General features: G+C 29.6%; 1 protein-coding gene across 2 annotated transcripts in view; it reads right to left on the bottom strand.

Annotated features, from left to right (window-relative positions):
- The window catches only part of LOC148284110 (uncharacterized), a 219,850-nt gene that overhangs the window by 102,158 nt on the left and 94,742 nt on the right, over window positions 1-22,950 (bottom strand). The window lies entirely within an intron of this gene.

Below are 22,950 nucleotides of genomic sequence, written 5' to 3'. Positions count from 1 at the left end.
AATCTGGAGTTGAACGACTTTTCCGAGTAACCAAAGTTTTGATAAAAGCTTACTGTAAAAAAACATTAAATGTATATTTTTTACATACGAGAACCGTGGTAAATATAAATTACAACTTTGATAATAAAATAAAGACATCAAATTTTTCCTAAAACAAATCTTTAGTCTCTAACTTATCAAAAGAGTTTTTTTCCATCTTACTATGATGATAGTCAGTCAAATTTATACTACCCGGAAAAACATTTTCTATTATTATTATTATTTTTGAACTTTTTTTTATTTCTTTTTTTTTACACTCAAAAATCAAAAAAATAATTTTTATTAATTATTTTTCATCATAATAAAAATCTACGCATCAAAGAGTTAAAAAATAATACTATCGTCAGTCATGAAATTTACCGTACTAAAATTCAACTCAATTCAGGAAATCTTTTTATAACCATCAATATATTATAATATATTGATGAATAAAATATTGATGCTATGCGTGCGGTGGGATCACAAGGGTATCATTCACTATGAGCTGCTCCAGCCTGGCAAAACTATTTATTCGGATCACTACTGTCAACATCTAACGAGACTAAGCAAAGCAATCAAGAAAAAAACCAGAATTAACGAAATCTTACTTACGCTTACATCTTTGGTTACCCGAAAAAAACTAAAAGAGCTTGGCTGGGAAGTTTTGTCCCACCCATCGTAGAGTTTTGATTTTACGCCATCAGATTACCATTTGTTTCGGTCTCTGAAACTTTCTACAGGGAAATAAATTGAATTCAAGAATTGACTGCGAAAATCACGTGTCTTAGTTTATTGTCCACAAACTACAAAAGTTATATAAGGATAGTATCGTGGCTCTAGCAAAAAGATGGCAAAAGACCATCGATATTAATGGATAGTATTTGGATTAATTCTGTTTATTTCAACAAACAAAAAATACATTTAAAATAACTTGAAAAATACGAAATTGATTTTTAAATAACCTATCACTAAATAAATCTATAGAAATTTTTTGAACACGTGTAGACTACATTAATTTTTAATTAATATAAATGCATAATTGTTTTATATTTTTTCTTTATAAATTCTTTGTTTTTATTTTTTTCTCATATAGTCGTATTTAAAATTATATAAACTCTTATAAATAAACAACTACAACCGTGTAAGTCACTCTCCAAGCACAAGAGTTAGTCTCTTTTTTTGGAGAATTACAGTGATAACATTTACATGATGAGTAAAAGTAGATGTGTTTAGAATTTTAAAAAAACATGTACCTTTTATGAAATTTCTTAATAAAAAAATATTAATAAAAATAATAAAAAAAATATTTTTCCGTAGTATATATGTTGCAGTCATAAAAAGCATCATAAAATCTATGAACAATCAGAATTTTCATATTTTTTATTTGATGCAATATAAATATACGATATAAAAATGTGTTAACACTCAAGAAAATACTTTAAAATTTTCCTAACGGTAACTCCATTCGATACACTAATCCAAGTCAATGATTTAAATCACTATGACCTTTCTAAAACATCGCATAGGCCTTAAATTTACGTATTCTCCTATAGAAATTTACGACTCGAAATCTTCCTTGAGCGAACTTAAAAGCGTGAGGAGCACTTCGAACCTTAGTCTGGGTGTGATCTTTTGTAACCTCTTTTGAGGTTATGTTTTTGTAAACGAACTAAGAGTGGCCGATTCAAAGGGGCCGCCTAATGAGTGGTCTGGACTAATAGATTATTGACGGCCAAGTGCTCGTAAACTTGAAGGAAATTGCTATTCAGCTGTAGCTCTATGTTTACGGGACGGTTTTCAATTAAGACCTTGAGGCGGTCGCACATTTGATAGAGAAGGAAAGTATCGTTGGTCAACTTCATAAAAATCGACCAATTTTAGGTGCGAAATGGGTTGGAATCATAAATAAATCCCACTATTGGTTTAAAGAACGCAATTCATTCATTTGAGATCTAGTACAATAAAATTTTCATTTAAAAAAATCACGACTAATCTATTATTAAATGAATTTTATTATGGTATATTTAAAAAAAAAAATTTTTTAGGTAGTCCAAGCCTGTCTGCAAACATTTGGACATACTCAAAACATCGTTGTTTAAGTTTTTTTTTATTTAAAAAATAATTCTCTAAAAGGAACAGTACATCAAAATATAAATTATATTTGTTGAGTGGGTGGAATATTTATAAATAATAAAATTGTGTAAAGCTGTTAATTGAAGTAACATTTTCTTATGAACTTAGGTACTTGATATACTCCTAAGTTAATAAGAAATGTTAATACGTTATCTTAAATTTTCTTTTCAATCTTTATTCAGAGGTTTAATTGGTTCTAAGAATTAAATTATCCGAGTTCCTTCAACTACTTCAGTTGACATTTTCAAAATGTTATGAGAATTTACGCATTGTACAAAATTGTGTCTGACAATGAGATTAAAAATTTAAAGCTAATTGGATGTCTCCCAGCTACTGTTCACAGAATTAACACTTACACAGGCAGGTTGTCGCCATCTAGGATTTGAGTTATTCTGGTAATCTCAACGCATATATTCAAGACAATTATGGCCAATGAAGGCGTACATTATGATTATGATCTAAATGTCAGCTCGAACAGTAGGGAAAGTAACTGCCTTCCACGCAATTTAATTTAAAATGACAAAGCTCAAACATAATTTTTAATTTCACTCGTTAAGCATGCTATTTTATGTTGGGTGCATGCAGTGAAATACCTCTAGACTACTCTCACATTTATGCATTTAATGTCAAGAAATATAAACATTTCCAAAAATAGACTTAAGCAAGATTTTTTATTTTGAAATTTGTATTGTCTTATTAAGTTTTAAAGCACTCTATAAAAAAAAAAAAAACGTAAATTGCTTTATCACCACATACGGCTAAGATATATTAGAAAATAAATTTCTAAACAAATAATATTCCCTATCACCTATATAAAAAACATAAGTATATTTAAAGAAAGGAGTGTTTCCCACAATTTACAAAATAATCTTTAGTTACACCAACACGTAAATCTGGAGATGCAACAAACGTGATAAATTATCGACCTTTATCCTTTAATTCTAATATGGAAAAAAAAATGAAAGATCTGTTTTTTTATTTTTTTGAAGCCAACCAACAGGCTTATGAAAACCCTAACAGATTGGCATTATTGATTATTTATTATAAAAAAACAATTAATATAAACAATTAAAATTTACAAAGGTATAATTATAGCATAATCTAGGTGGACATGGCAAGTGTGTCATCGCGAATCAGGAGTGACAACACCGTTTGCTTCTTGAATGCTTGCCTTTGCTGTAGGAACACCACGACAGTACCGTTAAGTGAGATTTAGTTCACTGTTCTTAGGATCCGTGGCAGAGGGAAAAATAATCCGATGTTAGTGTTATAATTTCCCACAACAAAGACAAGATCGGTACGCAAGTTACGGCGAGGTACATTTAGATTTATCTGAGCAAGGATATCATGGGCATCTATACAGTCAGATATCACGTTAAAAAACAACTTACTAATTTCCTTCAAAAAAACAAGATTATCAATTCTCATCAGTATGATTTTAAAGAAAACACATAGTGAAGTATAGATAAATCTACTTCGCTCATTTATAAGTATCGACAATGTACGATGGTGATAAGTGTTAAGGTATTTTTTTTGACTTAAAAAAAGTTTTTTATAGTATCAACTTATGAATTTGTTAATTAAAATTAGTACTTTCGCAAATGTTATACCATGGTTTAAAAGTTTCTTAAAAAAATGTCAACAGATAGTGATACTTTTAGTAATAAAATAATATGTTCAGATTTTGGGAAACCTCAAGAAATCGTAATGGGACCTATTTTATATGTTTATAATATTTTTAATATACAGAAAATAAATGGTGATATAATTTATATGCTGAAGACACCATACCCATAATAAAAGGAACTTCATGGGATGAAGTAAATATAAAATCAAATTTAGATAGACATCAATAAATTAAAAGAATGATTTGATGATATTTTTTTTATCTCTGAACACTGAAAAAATATATTTCGATAACACATACCGATTGAAGGAACAAGTTAAACCTGCTATAATTATTTATCTCCATACTACAAAATGCAATGAAATATGTCAGTTTCATAATGATAATTGTCTCCAAATCACTGAAAAAAATTTCATAAAATATTTTAGCAAAATAATTGATAAAAATTCAAAATGAAAAGAACGAATAAATAATATTGTAAATATAATAAGAAAACTTATAAATGTATTTATTTGATAAAAAAATATTTATATTTAATATAAAAAAATAAAAACCAATTTTCTTTACTTGGTGAAATAATTAGAGGTGCTTTTCAAACAAATATTTAACCAGTCGAAAAAATACGAAAGTTGAAAAATAGTCTACTTTTTTCAGTATCCTATTATAAAAAAAAATCAGGATTTTAGATATTAAATCGTTATTTAAAAAGAATTGCACACTTCAACTATTTTTCTTTAGTGAAATAAGAAATGGGAATAAAAGGTGAAGTCGGGAATACCTACAACATATTTAAGGAAGAACTCAAAAATTAAACTCATAATTCTTTTTTCTTTAGCACTGATAGAAAACACCGTATATTTTTCTGTAATTCATATTTTTTATTGAAAATATTTACTGTTAAACGATGAAATAAACACATTATTTTCAGACTTCGAAAGGTAAATGTTGTCCATTGCACTGAAAAAATTGCATCAAAACCATTGTGATCTCACTGAAATCAAACCCATACGTTAGTCAAGTTCCAAAAGTTATTTAATACTAAAGTAAGCAAAGATTTTTAAACATTCATTTATAAAACCTTTTAAAAAATTCTATTTGAGCTTTTGGAGCCCTAAAATAACATTGTAAAGTTTATAGATATGATATTAATAAATTTCATATAAAATATATCTGAAAATTAAACAAAATCATTATTACTTGTTGATTGATTTGGTGTTTATTTTGTCAAACTCCATTTTTAAACTTATATAAAAATAAGGTTTTCAGAAGACTCAAATCAGTGTTTGATTTCTAATATTATAAGAATCATAAGTGATTTTACATAATTCTTTATGATTTTATTCTGAATTGAAAATGAAACTCCCCCTCAACATAACGGAAATCGCTAAGTACAAAACAAAAATATTCCTCAATAATTTAAAAATTCATGTTTCCATAACTTCTTTCTGCCCTTTACGCTTTGAACATTTGAAAAATTTTCATTACTATCATAAATGTGTTCAACTGCCTCATTACTGAGAATATGATTTTCATGATAAACCTCATAGAAAGAACATAAATAATTTATAAGTCTTCCTGCGGCTTTCTAAAACCATAAACCTATGATTTGACAGCTGAGCATCTTATTTTACTGAATATATTGCGTGTATATTGCCACGTAAGTGGGTACAATGTTTTCAAGTTTTGTGTCGAGCTAAAATCCGTAGCCTGTAGAAATTTAGAGAGGACTGAGAGATTACCTAGAATAAAACAATTAAATACTAGAAATAATTTGCTGCGATACGTGTTTGTCTTGTTTCTCCATCATTTAAATTGTTTGAATATTCTTTTACTTCAAAATATTTTTAAAAATATCCCATTTTTCTATTTAAAAGGCTTTTCACCAGGTTAAAAAGAAGAGAAATAAAAAAAAGGTATTAAAAATAAACTACAAAACTCAAATCAGATTAGAAAAAGTCTTTTTCAGTTTTTTTTTCTCTCCAAATATTTATAAAAAACCTAAAAGTTATCCGACTGACTCAATGCAATACGGTAATGTTTGATATGATAACGCAGATATATGAACGACATGAACATAGTTCATGCACCAAGGAAATAATAATTTAGTTTCATTTTTCGCTTATCATAACTATGACAAAACAATGTTTTTTTCAAGGAAAATTTAGAAATACATTTTCGAAACATAGAATATCAATACACTAACTCAAACGAGCACAGTTTTATTATAAAAATAGATGACTAGATTGAAAAAATAATTTAACCGGATTCTCTCTTGAGATGCACTCTCACGGTAGGCGGAAGTCAAAATTACTATACAAATAAAACTCTCCAAATTAGCGAGCGTTCTCTAAATACCCGAGCTCAATCTTCACAAGAAGTGTTAACCAAATAGAAGGCAGATATCAATAAATTTATTTTTCACCACGACTATAGACTAAGCGTCAATTCTGTTGTTTTTTTCTGCTGCGGTTCTATTTACTAGCCTAAATCGAACGATTTATGTGCATATTGTTTTTGTGCGTTATAAAGGAGACACTTAATGTGTATAAATAAATAGGAAAATGGAAGTCTAGGCATTTATTTATTATGTGGTTATTTATTTTTATATATCATATAATACATAATTACACAATTTCTTATTTTTGTACTTTTCAGATAAATTCGTGTTTATTTCGGGACTATTCCGGTGTTTTAGGGCCGGACTGAGAAACTTTGGAGAAAAATTCCCCAAAGAATTTTTTTTTTTAAATTCTAGCTATTTTTTTTTTAATGAAAAAATTCTATTATCCTCTCAAAAAAAGTGAATTCTTAATTTATTGGACAAGCATTCCTTCCACAAATTACTACCTCTCCCCTACGTAGTCGTTTCCCTTGTCCGCGACAGATGCGTATCGCTTCTTTGGTCATATGTGTTTTTTATCTCAATTTTTTTGTGAGAGAAGTGTAGAGGTTTGTTAAAGGGATGCTTGTTCTAGAAATCAAAGATTTGATTTGTTTTTGGAAAAAAAATCGATAGGATTTTTTATAGTTTGCTATGAGGAATGTTCTTCTGAAATTAAACAGTCTGGCCCTAAAACACTGTGTTTATACAATTATTCAATTTATATACTATAGAGATATACATATTTGTGTAATATTATACTGACAGTAACATATTAAATGTAACGAATAAACGTAAAGTTTAAAATAAAGATACTGTTAAGCTATTTTTATACAATGGCTACATGTCATTGCGTGGTTTAAATTGTATAAAATTCAGTATTCTTACTAGACTTCCCCGAACACGCATCTTTTCATGGCTTAAGAGTTTGGTATAATTTGATATTTAATTTTTAAGTAGCAATACACACTTATAATGTGCAATCTGAGACCGGACGGATGTGTAATACTATTACGTATGTGAAATATAACTAAAATCCTGGACGAGTACTTTACAATTGCTTTATAAATCCTGAAGAAGGAAATCGAGTGTTTATAAACTGCCTTTGTTGTATAGTGATTGGCGAGTTTGTCTACCATGCTAAATAAAATCTAGAGCCTAAGTCCTAGGTTCGATCGAGCAGAACAAACGTAAAAGATTGGTTCTCAATGTGTTTTTAAAGTTATATATGAAAACATTTCTCCACTATACTCATATTGATTTTGAAAATACAATCAATTATTTTAAATCCATTTCAAATATTTTAATCGGTATTTGTAGTACGTGATAATTTCCAATTAACAATGTTATGTTGAGTTTACCTACGGTATTCGAAACATTTTCATCGTAGTTTGCTGTCTTTCCCAGGCGTTGAGCTTTTTTCGACACGCTTAGTAGGAAATAATACTAACCAGCACCAATAACATTTATAATATTACGTACCACGTACATGCATAGTATAATATTATATTCCGAAATTATTTTACCCGTGAAGTTAAGTTATCTTATGCGAATAATAATATCGACACTGACCTACGCCTATTTTTAACAGGTTCAATACTATTTTGTACGCTTGTCTAAATTTTGTATTATAAAAATAGTATTTTAAAAAAAAATACCTTTTTTGCGGCGCGGCGTAGTAATATAATTACGTTCTTCCGAAATTAATGTTTTCCAATCCTAAGTAGTACGTGCCTAACTTAAACAATGAATTTTACATATGCCGACACCCTTGACGGGAGACGTATTATCTTTGAAAGCTTTCTAATTGAACGTAGTTATGCGGAAAGCAGCCAGGCCACAATTGAAAAAAAAGGAGATGTTGCGGCTATAGGGTGCAGTAATGTAAATTGAATATTTTGATACAAACAGCAAGACTGCTTTCATAAAAAATATGGTATTAATCACATTTTGAAAATAGTGTCGATCACAAAAATGGTACTTTTTAATTTGCAAAAAACACCCACAGCACTAAAAAAATATCATGGTTCTTAAAAAAATCATTTAAACTGGTTACAAACAAAATTTTATCATTGTTTGTTTTATTAAAAAACTAATGCATTCATTGTTTATTATATAATATTTGTTTATTTATTTATTGTTATGGTTTTTTTTGCAAAAAACATATGGGTAAAACAGAGTATTTAAAAAATAATTACATAGCAATGAAATGCATATTGGCAGGCGCCGTGGTTCAGTTGGTTAGACGGCTAACTGTAAAACTGGCGTCGTGGGTTCGATTCCCGCTAGTTGCAAGAAAAGATTTTTTTCTCAATTGGTCTGGGCGTTGTGGTGTATTTTTCATTACCTCCTTTCATATCCTCTCTACCCCACCCGCTAAGTCTCAAAATAGAGACTCAGCGGGTTATTCCTTTTAAAATAAAAATAAAATTAAAAAAAAGCAGTAAGAATAGTAAACGGAAAATCCCACAAAGGCACGGCCTGCTCGTGGGTTTCAAGAAATGTTTATGAAGTTTTCGCTCGTATAATAAATAGACAGGTAGGTATAACATTTTTGTATTATATAAAAAAGATAAAAGAAAATACACTTACTCTAAACAAATAAGAAGTCCTTTTTTATTTTATGTTAATTAAGAAAAGGAAAGAAAAAATATAAAAATATTCATTATTATTAAAGGGCAACAAAATATATCATAGAAAAAAAAAGATTTTATCATTAGTTAAAGTCAAAAACATTCAAAGTGTTGGGTAGATTTGATTATTCACTATTTTCGCAAAACTCCTATTATCTATGCGTCACTTTTCTAGGGTTTCTCTTCTACGTTCTGCATTCTTCTTCTTCTTCACGTGTCATGTCAGGTCCCCCCGACGTCGATGATCACTTGAGAGAAAGCTTCCCTATCCTGAGCAGTGCGAAACAGCTTCTCCACAGTTCTAATCCTGTTCCATGCTCGGATGTTTCGAAGCCAGGAAAGCTGTTTTCTTCCGACCTCTCTTCGTCCCTCGATCTTTCTCTTCATGACAAGCTGAAGTATGGCGTATTTATCACCTCTCAACACATGGCCAAAATATGAAATTTTACGGAACTTAACTGTGGTGAATAGTTCTCTATTAGTATTGGCTCTACGTAATACTTCATTGTTGGTTATAATATCGGTACAATATATTCTTAACATTCTACGGTGGATCCACATTTCAAATGCTTCAAGGCGGTTGATAATATTACATTTTAGAGTCCACCCCTCTACACCGTACAGTAAGACAGACCATATATAACATTTGACCATTCGTTGTATCAGCTTAAAGTTTATTTTATCGTCACAACGAAGATTTTTCATTTTGTCAAATCCTGTTTAGGCTGCTTCTATTCTGCATTTTATTTCAATGTTGGGGCTAGATTTTCTGTTATGATACTGCTTAAGTACCTGAACTGTTTCACTCTCTCAATATTGAAACCTTTAAGTTAGAGATTTATATTAAGATGACTCTCTCGGCTAAAAACCATAAGTTTAGTTTTGTTTCCATCTATATTTAAACCAAAACGTTCACCGACGGACTTAATCTTATCAAGCAGTTTTTGAAGGTCTTGTATCTACGTTCTGCATAATTACGTTCAATTTTGTTTTAAGGTTTAAACAAAAAGAAAATGGATGTACATATCTCTTTTTTTATCTGTGCAGACATTATTGTGTAATTTACAATTTTCTGGGTCTGTTTGAAAATTTATGAGTTCGCAGGACAAATGATTTTTTCGAGGCAAAAAACTGTAGGTATTGTGGCGTAAGATGAATATTTTTGAACTATAATTGAAAGGAAAAAAAAATACTGTCGAATTTACTTCAAAAAGATATACAGTCTTTGCTGTTTAAAAAAAGTGTTCGGCTATGTAATTTTATCATGATTTAAATGACAACTCATTTTACGTGATTTAAAAAAAATAGGCAAAATATTTTAATGGGGCTTCAATGAAAATAAATTGCGTTGATTATAACCAAACGATGTAATTTATGAGGTGCATGTATATTGCATAGCGGTTTATGTTTTATGGAAACGTTTTTTTTTGTAGAATAACTTAATTGACAGACAGGATTTATTATAACTTTTAGTGAATCCTCGTATGCATTTTAAGATGTAAATTATTGATCACATGTCGTGAAATATTGGACTCATATATACTTGACTATACAAAGACTATAATATGATATATTGTAAAGCTGTATATCATTTTATGATAGCTTTTGTCATTTTTTGTGTATAGTTCACTGCATTACAATATCAAAAAAAGCATAACTTGAATAAATGTAAAATAAAGGTGATACGTGAGTATTACACTTTAGATATTTGCACAATGATAGTGAAATATGGCATTTTAACCGAAACATATTTAAGTTATGTTATTCGTAATCTAATCGTATTCTTTATTCGCCAGAACACAGAAATGAAAAAAAACTATTTTTTTTTTCATTATTTACCACAAATATTACTAGTAAAAGATCACGCACATATCTTTGTAGAGGTAGGTCGAGAGGATGGACCGCTACACACGTCTATCAAGGCATGCATTCCTAGCTATATCCAATTCATACATCTTGTTATTCATGCCCTTTGGTTCTGCCTGATTTTTACATTATTGGACTTAAGATTTTGGTTTATCTGATTATGCTACGTCTTTCTTGGTTGTCTTCATTCCACGTTACCATTCATTCTCGCAATATGTATTCTCAAACCTCACAAATTTTTTGAGATTTGCACTGGTTAAAAAGCCCAAATAAAATAAAATATAAGCTTTGTTGGACAGTATTCAAATCCCTTTATAAAATGGCTCCAAGATACCTATCGGACCTTTGTACTAGGAAAATACATGTCAAGTAGTGGGTAACTAATTTTTGTATTTATTTTTTTAATTATAAAATAAACGCTGCTCCGCAGCACTGAAACTGAAAAAGAAAATCTACTTTCTGATCAGCATTTAATTCAGGTAAGAAAACTTGTCGAAATCCAGCGCTCCCCAAATACTAGATTTGGAAATCGTGCTTTTGCCGTTGCGGTCCCCTCTGCTTCGAACTAATTGCCTCCAAACTTACAAATCATTGATAGTCTCAGTCAGTTTAGATCACAATTCAAAACTCACTTATTTAGTTTATCATAGCCTCAATTTTAACAGAAAATTTAATATGAAACTATAGCTTAGTTAGAATGTAAAATTAAATTGTAAAGCACCTTTGGGGTGATTTTTCACAAAAAATGGCACAATAAAAATCAGCCAAATGTATTATTCTGATACCTTCTTTACTTTTATTTTTTCATCCATTCGTTTTTAATGACTGAACCATTTCAGAGACCCTTCCTTAATCTTATCAATTATACCTGACTCAAATTTACATACTCATCTGATTTCATAATTTCATTATTAAAGATCACTTTAAAGATACCGACTTATTTAAACTATGTACTAGGCGTTAAAAATATCTCAATATTTAATATTTTACTTAAAATAATGAGTTATAGATATTAAACTAGCCGATGTGAACTTCCACTCACTTATAAAAGGAATAATAGACTGGGTATTAATTCTTATTTTTTTGTTTTAATTAATTGCAATAAATAAATACTTAAAATCAGATTTTATTTCATTGATAAGGTTCAAAATATAAAATTTTTGGCTTTATGTTCGCCTGTATCTGATCCGTCACACTCACAATTACAATGTTAAAACATACAAGTCACGCGTCAGGAAGTTGTAAAAACCCACTAATTCCGATCGACTCTCTCCGCTGGGTAGATATCAAGAATGCCCACTAACTTTTACTGTTGAACTTTTACAACTTCGTACTATTTTACCTTTAATTGTGTTACACCGTTTGAAGTAAGCCACTATCAAGAATTCAAATGTTTTGTGGGCTAAACAATAATAAAAGCGTCAAGTTACCAAGTGTTTCTATAAATTCGATGCTGGTTATTTTATGTTCCTTTTATATTTCGCGATAAATATACTTTTTTTAACAAAATGAGAAATATTTAAGTTCTACATATTTGTGCATTTTTTTTTAATTATCAGACCATTTCCTTAAAGTCGTAAATAGCTTGTGCTAGAAAAATAAGTTTCGAGTTGTGGTTAAATAGGTTCAATCCTCGGACCTGTGATCCGTTTTTTTTTTCGTTTTATATTTGATAAAATACAATATTAAATGTACGTAGTATATAAATCCGATTTCTCCAACATTTAAGTTATAATTATTCATTATTTAAGTTAGCTGCTTAAATAATGTTCTCACGAGTATTTTGCACTGCTAGTTTCCTAAGACCGATCGAACACTTAAAAAGATATTATTTGTTTTATTATCGACCTTAAACTATGCTAAATTTGATTGCTTTTCACTATCCATATTCTTAATACGCCGATAAATCTTACAAATGAATAGACTCAAACGTATTAATTTTAATTGATATTAGTGAGAAGATGTTCGACACTTAACCGGGAGAGGATCATTGATTTTAAATTGGTGAACGAGTGGTGTGTAATAATTTGTTTTTAATATTTTAAAATAATTAAACAGCGTAAATAATGCCTACGTAATGTAATGCATAATGAGCCAAAATCCTTTACTAGTACTTTCGACTCGATGGATGCTTTCGGGTAAAAATTCAGAATTCGAAAATCAAGTGTGGATAAGTCTGCCTCGCAGTGTAGTGGTTACTGCATTCGCAAACCATGCTTGAGGTCCGGGGTGTAATTCTTGGGGAGGTCGACATAAAATGTTGATTTGAAAAGAGGTTCTATACTGCAATATTTCTTGTTCTTGGACTGGCACCTGAAGTGTAAGACAGGTCACCTTACCTTTATGAAACAGGTGATCAATATAAGTTGCATTTGGTTTACAAATGTAGTGCCCTACGCACCGTCTGATACAGACAGAGGGTATGATGACGATAAATGTAATGTATTTTGTTTAGATAGGTGTAAAAAATAAATTTGAACAACTAGTTGTAGGTACCTACTTTTGTTAAATTTATTTTCTATAATTAGAGTCACAAGCTTATTATTTTTATGTTTTTAACATTTTCTGTTCCGCTAGGTTTTGCTATGGCCATAATTTTTTTACAAAATAAATCGATTTGCCAAAATGTTTTAAGTACTCATTTAAAAACAAATCAATATAATTACTTGTACATCGCCCTTCAGTTATTATATTATTAAATGACGCTTCATAAGTTGTCCATAACAATTGAGGTACATGCAATGCATGTACCATCAGGCCTTTATTTTTATTGCATTTTATTTTTTTATAAAAACAAAACACATAACAGAATTTATATAATGGTTTCAATATGTCAGTAGAAATATAAATATATATATGTATATTTATTTATAAAATGTGTCTCAAACACATAATGAGGATGACTTTTATTATAATTTATGCTAAGCACTTGTTTGAGTGTATCAGTGTTATTATTGTACATGTTAGGGTGGGTGAGGATGTGTGTATATGTGTATAGATGTGTGAGCATTGTATGTATGTGACATTGGAAAGTGAATATAAGTGGACTTATTGAACAATGATTATCAAAAATTATCTGTTTTTTTTTTTTCAAACTAGAAAAAATATTTTTTTGATAAATTTAGATTCTCGTATAAAGTTGTAATGTTAAAAAAAATGTATTATTTCATAAGATGTTATTAAGTTAATAAAGCACAAATAAATACTATGAGAGTTATTAACACATCGCTGATATGTTTAATTAGGTTATGTTTTGGTACTTGTATATAATATCATTCACGCGTTCGTTATAAACTGTATATTCTTCTTATGGTAAAAATATTTTATTTTGTTGCAATTAATTTTAGATAGTCATAAAAAGAAAGTAACTTAAATTTTATGTTATTTGTCTAAGTATTTATGTATTTTAAAAAATACTTAGACGAACTATTGAGTAGGTAAATCATGCATACGTTTGAGCTATGTTGACCTTTAAGAACGTAACTTTATGCTAATCTTCACTTTAAAGGCGATCTTCTAAAGCAATAAAACCATATCCATTTGAATGTCTTTAATTATAGGGGCGTAACTGAATAGTGTTTTGTGTTACAGTATTTAAAAATATATTCAAAAACAAATTGAGTTTAAACAAACATACAAACAGAAATACATCAGTGACGACTTAAAATTGCAGTGTATATGTACGTATTCCGACGTCCAGACAGATAAAGAATACAGTTCTTTATGTGAAATAATACCGGAATCTCGAAAAAGTGTTTTCAACTAGATAGCTGCTTTTAGATTAAAATCCCATAAAAAAATCAAACGGAGTTAAGTCGACCTTGCAGTGTAGTGATTGATGCATTTGCTTTTCATTCTTGAGTCTCATGGTTCGATTCCTGGAAGAGTCGAGATGTTTTTTTATTTTCACATCTGGATTGGTACCTGAAGCGAGAGATTGATAAACTTACCTTTAATGTTATGAAAATGGTGTAGGTATGTTGCGATTATAGTGCCAATGCAGTTTCCGGTACACCACTGGGTATAAGGAAAAGATGATGATGGTAAATCAATATATCATGTGTGTATGTAAGAATGGATGTACGTAAAGATGTATATAATAAAACTAATGTTCGTAAATATTAGTACATAACCACTTAACGACTTTTTATGTTTACCGGTTTCAAGACGTACACGTCTATTCGTAAGGACATTAACTACACTAACATGCAAATACACTCGTTAACGCATGTTTTTTTATTATTTACTTTTTTTCTCTCAATTGATCTAGGAGTTGTAATATATTTAACATAACTTCCCTTCCACATTCTCTCATTTCCACCTGCTGATAAGCTTTTAAAATTGTGTTTTTTTTTATGTTTCTTGAACCACTTCACTTCTGAACTTTTAATACATTCTTGTAACTATATGGAGCAGTTCGTTGATGAGTGTTTTGAGCGCTGAATAAATCTTTCGAGAACCACCCACGAGAAAAAAAAAAATATTTTATTACTTGTCGTCATTCCTTTACGAATTTATCTCACGGTAACTTCCTTATGTTTATCTTATCAAATAAAGTCGCATTTGACCTTTATTGAACAATGTACAGGTGAACTAATAGCTTAATGTTTATTCAATAAGTTTCACATGAGTATTATCGAGTCGCACACAGTATACAATCATATCCTTGAGATATTTAGATATTTATTTATTTATACATATACACGGCATGTAGTGCTTTTTACTATACAAAAAAAATAGTATTTAGAGCCTTTTACTTTACAATAGTATGTAGAAAATAAACAATTTAAGTAATATGCAGTAGGTAAACGAAAACAAAAAGTAGGATAAAAAGTATACATGTACATATTATACACAGTGGTTTCATACAATAATCACGCTAACATTTTATGTAAAAAATAAATCACTTAAGAGTATATAATAATTAAAAAAGCTAGAAAAATCTTTTTCTTTTTTATTAAAAAAAGGACAGGTAAATCTTAAAGCATAGATTGAAAAAAAAAACAAATTTAAAAAAATATATATTTTGAATTTGATATTTTATTTTTCATATTAATGGAAACAATAAGACAAATATTATTATTAGATTACCTAACACAAACAACGAATTTTTTTTCAAAGTGAATTTTTAATCGAATGTTTTTTTTGTTGAATTTTTTTTTTTTAAGAAAATAAATATTTGCGTTTTTAAGATTTACACCAATATTTAATTTTGAGGGTTATTTTCAGCGAGTTGTAAATAACTCACTATTAGAAAATGGAATCGAGTTGGGGTAGAGTGGAATTCGAACCACGGACCTTTGGTCCGTGAGTCCGAGACACTAGCCACAGGACCACAACCCGATTTTAATTCGAAATTTGAATTTTTATTTTTGCACAACAAGCCAGGGAGCTTAACATTTCTGTGGCTTTCTAAAAGGGCCAATGTTGTAAATCAAAACATACGGCAGAGTAGTTTTACAGCTATTTTATGACGTTATAATAAATCGTCTGCGGTGTTTGAAACTACTCGTATTTAAAATAAAAAAAACACTCCGAATTATGCACGTGTATGTATTTTTTTCACATACGTAATTTTAAATTTGACTTACCAATGCTGGCAAGAATAAAAATCAATCTGAAATTAACCCTTTTAGACCCAAGACACAGAATTGAGACAGTGGTTCATTATAGCACAGAACGCTTGAAAAAGGTCACGTTTGTTGTGTTCTCACCAGGAATCAAACCCGGAACCATTCATGGGTGAGTCAAATGTCTAAGTCATGTATTTATTTGAAGACGTATTTAGGATTTCGAGTTTGTCCAAATTTTTAACGAATGTGTATGAGAGCTTTACGACATGAAGTACTTTGAACAAAAAATAATAGCCGGGTGTGAAAGTCTCTACGCTGTCTAATTTTGAACGATTTGAGTATCCTACGATAATCAGATAGGTGGTCGTACTTCTTAAGACCAAATATACAGCTACTGCATGTACTCTAAAGTAGTTTTATTTTATCAAATACTTTGAAAATTCAATCTGTCATGGCCATATCAGCACAATCTAGAATTTATTATAATAATGCTTGAGCGAGTTAGAATTTGGTACTAATGGGTAAAAAAAATCACATATTTAAAAATTTATTTCATTTCAGTAAATTGCTGTCTATAAATATACATTCCACGTTTTTCACCTTTTTTTGTCTTGATAACAATTTCCAGTAGTGTTGCGTATTGCGTTAACCTAACCAAAGAGCACACTAAGATTTTGATGTAAAGTATACACAAATCAGCGATTCACACATAGAAGCGACAAAATTTTCATTACAGAATCAGTATTAAATTTCTTCGTTTTGGTGGAGTGTCGTGATAGGGTACGTGTCACTTTTCGTCGGATGTTTATTATTATCCTCGGTGAATTGTGAAACGGCCTGTATCGATGCATCTGAGGCTTGTACAATAAAGTCATTTAAATGTTTATGGGATATAACATTGTAAGGCTCTGTGATCGCTACCTCTTAATGGCGTCCGTTCTTGCTATTGAGATGCACGAAGTATCACGACTTAGTTATTGTCGATAAGATGGATGAGGGATTAGATATAACGCTTGATATCATATGTGATACTCATAACAAAATAAGATGTCGTTGGAATATTGAAAAGTTAGTTGGGTGTAGTTATTCCCCTCAAACGCGATAGTTAAATTTAATAACGATCATCAAAATTATAAATGAATAAAAGAGAACTCGGTTTAACAGAATTTCATTCGTTCATGCGCTTTGTAGCTGCAACACGTGTTGTTATCTGGCGCTCTGTAGCTGCAAGACGTGCTGTTATCTAGCTTTTATCTATTTATCAATTCTTATAATTTTTGAAGACGCGTAACTAGGATCCAAAACGTCGATGTGTTATATCTCCGAGACAGCAATACTTATTGTGTTGCACACATTAGTTGTTTTTAACAAAAATAACATTGTTTTTATTTTTCATAATAATAATAGGAACACTAAATATTCGTTTGTTTTTCGTGAAAGAATAATCCATAAAAAAAATCAGTATTTGTTTTTAATGGATTACCGATTTGTAAGTAAACAGTAAAAAACCGAAAAAAATAGAGCACACCTTAGCATTATATTATGGTTAACCCATTGATCCATGAACATATCCTGAGTAAAAATTTTCAACAGTTTCTTTTAAATTATGTTTATAGAAGTTGGAAACGATAACATACTTGACTTGTTTTTTTTTATGAAATTATAAACAAAAATGTGATTCAAATTTGTACCGCCAGCGTTACGGAATTGCAATAAACAGAATTGTTAATTTTCCAATATGATACACAATATACAAAAATTAATGAAAACCCGCATTATAATCAAACAAAAAAAATGTTGGAAAAAAAACTAACTTGTTATCATAATTAAAATATTGAGGTTTGTAAAATAGTATTAATTTTACACAACCGAACGGGTGATGGCTCCAAAAAAAACTAATTACCTTTAAATGACCGAAGCTATTAAAAAATGTCTAAAAATGTACCGACAGTGATAAGTTACTTGAGATGCATTATCATATAAGAGATCATGTATGAAATATCTTACAACAAAAACAATGACCGATAACCGAATATTTACTTATTGCAGTTAGTCCATCGGCCGGTTTCATCTGCCTTATAATTGGATACACCTGGTAAACAACTAGGACTACAGTTAGAAAGCTCTATATGCACATATAAATAACTGGATGTTTTGAAAGTAAAATAAAATGTAATAACAAAAATATATCTATGTATTATGAAGATTATAGTAAGCATACAGTCCGGGGACTGTAAAACGTTTCATTCAATAATTTTCTGGCAAAACGATTTCAAAAGTTCGTTATTTCATAGAAATTACAAATCATGCAAATAGCTGTCATATAAAGATAGCCCATTTTTATTCATTGAAAATGGTTCATAACAGTAAAGAAAATACGAGGGTATGCCTTAGCCGTATGAATTATTAACAGAGCCAGTAAAATATAAAACACAATAGTAAGATTATCGTGTCAATAGATAATTTATTATTATTGATTCTAGACCATATTTGCCGGTGACAACCTAAATAATGTATCTAATCAGGTCGTGATGACAAATAGACGTAAGTATACATTGTTTCTTGACAATATTGCACTGAACTGAACGACAAATCACCTGCGTGTAACGTCTTAATGTTTTGTTTGTCATGTTGGAAATAAGATAATATGATAACAAAGATGTTTGCGTAGGACGATACGAGTTTAATTAACTTAGGTAGGTAGTTATTTTTATAATTAACGTTGAAAAATGTATGTGGTTCGAAGATGTGGTTATTTTTCTATTTTGCACCACAATAGAACAGTAAGGCCTTATTACTGTGGTGAATTACATCACAAAACATCCAGGCTAGAGAAAAATCAAATTGGATTTTTGTGTTTTCACCGGAAATCGAACCCGAAACCTTCCGTATATGGGTCAAGTGTCTTAACCACAGAGGCCACCGTTGTTTTAATTGCTATTTATAAAAAAAACTTAGACAGTCTTGGAATAAATTCATTTCTTGAATTTGAATAGGGTTAAAATAGTTTCGTTCATTTTTAATTTTTTTCAAGACTTAACAAAATTAACTGATCTTAATTAACTGATAATAACTGTATGTTTAGAGCATTTTCAATTATGCTTATTAATTATTTCATTAAATCATTTGTTTTTTATAACATATTTGAAATATTATTCTACAATGTAAAAGCTGAAACAAAAAATAATATGCTACTTTGAATAGCGACATAAGAGTTTTCTATTCCCAAACCAGCTATATCCCTACGACCGCATATGGATTTAGCGGATTTTGGAAATAAATGACTCAATACGTTATGTGTATAACAAATGAACTTCCTTTCTTATGTTAGGCAATGATCATCGGCATCATCATTACTTTGGCGCCAAGTGGTGCACAGGGCATTGCACTAGTGAACTAAAAATGCAGCGTATTTCAACCATCTGTTACATAAAGGTAAAGTGATCAGTCAAACACTCCAAGTGCCATACCAGGGATACTAAAATATTGCACTGAATCACCTAAAAAACGCATTTAACGTTGAACGTGCGAGAACCTGGGACCTCAAGCATAGTTAGCAAACGCGCCAAACAGTGAGCTACGAGGCGGACTAACATAGACTCTTTGTCATGTTTCAGGATTTTCTACTGAGAGTTGTCATCGTGTCCAAAACGCTCATCCAGGGTTCTGGGTCTATTTCATTTATTTATTTTATTTTATTTTATTTTTATTTTTGCACCACAACAGGCCAGAAGGCCCAATTACAGTGGTGAATCACATCACTGAACACCCAGGCTTGAGAAAAATCACATTTTGATTTTTGTGTTCTCACCGGGAATCGAACCCGGAACCTTCCGTGCGTGAGTCAAGCGTCTTGACCACTACACCACGGAGGCCACCGCCATTTTACACACACAACTGTATTCTTCATCCGCTTCCTCAGAAAATAATAATAACGCATAATAAAAAGAAAAACTTTCCATTAGAAATTAAAAATATTCTAATAGTTGATTGCATTTAAAAGAATGTGGTTACAAAACTTCACTGAAAAATCAATAGATTTTACAAATGAAAAAATTGCCAATAATGTGATAGCGCGAATACTAAAACTACTCAATTTAATAACATTCAACGATTGTGGAGATGTGGAAATAACATTTTATAGGGCAAAATGTAAAACCACCAAATGACAGTTTGCAGCCCTGTAAACGCCTAAATTTTCACGTTCTCTAACCTCTCGGTTAATTTATTTATCGATTCCCTTTTAATTTTTAAACTATTAAGAGCCCTACTAATAAACTTGGTACAAAATTACGCCTAAGTATAGTCGTAGCATAAGGATGGGAAAACCATCCTTTTTATAGTGATATAATACGGATGGTATTCTATGGTATGATCTTCCTTATTTTACCACCATGCCTAGGCGTAACTTAATATTAGGTTTATAAGTAAGGTATGTAGGGGGTTTGCACGTTCGTGTAATTAGCATCCCGACGTAAAAACGGGAAGAAACGTCTCGAAACCAACAGAAAAAAATCGGTATGTTTCTAAATAAAATTATTTACTTACATTTGATAGTGTTTAAAATATTTTTTAATATTTGGATTAATAATTTTACTGGCATAATTTTTTTATTTTACATAAAAAAATACTACCTATAACAAGCATAAGAAATCTTCAACAAAAACTTTTCAAACGCGTACGTGCTGTACTAAAATAAAACCTTAATTTTTTTTCTTATCGATTTTAATCCGAGACAAAATATCTTATTCAACTATTGAAATAAAACCAATTTTAATGACCTATTTAAACTTTAAAAAAATAACGGTGAAAGGTCGTTTGTCATTGATTTGAAACGGTTAAGAGATCGCGTGGTAAAAAGTCACAAACAAATCTTCCTATAAACAACACCACTTTTTGATTTACGATACCATAAAAAATCTCATAGTTCACCAGATTGCAAAAGAAAACGCAAAAAAATGCTATAAAATTAAGATCGTTAAGAATCTAACGACTGAATTTTGAGGAATTTTTACGATTTAGTGATAATTATTCACTATGAGGTCAAGTGATTTGCTTTAACCGATTTTGCAAATATCATTTTTTTTCCATAAATTAGAACACTGTTTCGAAATTTTCAGTTTTTACTACACATTTTATCAAATTTTATGGCAAAAATTGCATTTTATCAACATAATGTATCGTGATCATGGTAATGATTTATGCTCTTGTATAATAATTTGTACATTTCGTTTCGAAAGTAATTTAAATCCAAATAAAACACACCCTTATAAATCTTTAAAAAAGTTTTTCCGAATATAACAAAGCTTGTGCTATTTTATTACATTTTTTTTGCATGTCATTTGTTTTACATAATTAAACTATTTGTTTAATTTTATCATAAATTTGCAGCCTGCGGTCCGCTTTTAAAAATAAGACAAAAAAACATTCTGTTAATTATTTAAAAGCTTCAAATATTTAGTAGGCTTGTTGTATTTAAACTAATTTACAGATTTATTCACTTAATTATTTTATTTTACAAGGTACATTAACAGAAATACATTCTAGAAAACATTGGATATTAATGTATTTTTCTACACAAGTTATTTTGCAATTCGTCACAAATATTATACAAATAAAAAATGTAGTGTTTCGTATTTTTAAAATATTATTTTTCTTTATAAAATAAACAATTTATTTACATTATGATTATATTTCATGATATTCGTTTTATTATACTGCCTGTGTAATATTTTTTTTAAGATGAAAATAACAAAACAATCACGGCAATCAAAAAACTTTATTCTACATTTAATTAAGATTTCTCTTTGCTTTAAAATGTAGGTTTATTTATTGAATCATTAACATTTCTCTTATGGTTTGTATTAAGACATTAACCACCCAGAAAGGCATGGAGCGATGGTTTTCTTACCAGAGCCCCAGGGTAGCAGAAATAGTCGGCGCGTATTTCCAATAATCGTGACGGAACTTGTAAAAACTTCACTAAGGCTACTTGATTCGGTTTTCATTAACCTTCTGGTTAATCTATTATCCTGGTAAATCAAATTTCAAAACAAAGCACTTACAAAAAAATGTGTCTGAAAATTGTAGAAATATTTCTTATTTTCGTTTTTGTATTGTTGTTTCGATTACACTTTTTATAATATGTAATACGGATTTTTATAATTTTTAGAACTTTGTAACAAACTAATCAATTCACAATCGTAAAGTGTAAATCCGTTACTATTTTTAACATATTTGTAAAATACCTAATGTTATACGTACCAACTCACATTTCTTATTTTTGTTGCAGTCCGAATAAAAAATAAAATAATCAAATCGATTTCTTTAAAAGCTTTAATATTTTACCGGACTTCAACCGAAAAAGATAAAAATAAATCAGGTACCTACTCTTTACTTTTATATTTTATTATATTTTGAATCTTGAAATAGGACAAAAATAAACTTATTATTTTATGTGCTCTTATGATTATATGTACATAAATTTAATTGATTTTTTTAAAGACATATTTCTTAACCATCTGTTCATTTAAAATTCGTTTTAATTAAAAATGATTTTCTTGTTAAATTCGCGATTGTTATTTATTTTAATTTCTTTCAGGCAATAAATATGCTGGTAAAAATACAAAAAAAAGAATTTTTTGTGAGTTAAGTAAGCTAGGAATAACACAATTTTTCTAATACAATACATCAATTTAATTAATTAGTTTTAGTAAGAGT

This window comes from Micrasema longulum, unplaced genomic scaffold, assembly GCF_059751315.1.
Source record: "Micrasema longulum isolate JH-2025_06_02 unplaced genomic scaffold, ASM5975131v1 h1tg000149l, whole genome shotgun sequence".
Classification (NCBI taxonomy): Eukaryota; Metazoa; Arthropoda; class Insecta; order Trichoptera; family Brachycentridae; genus Micrasema; species Micrasema longulum.
The sequence above is the reverse complement of the archived record's forward strand: the minus strand, read 5'-3'. Positions and strand labels throughout refer to the sequence as shown.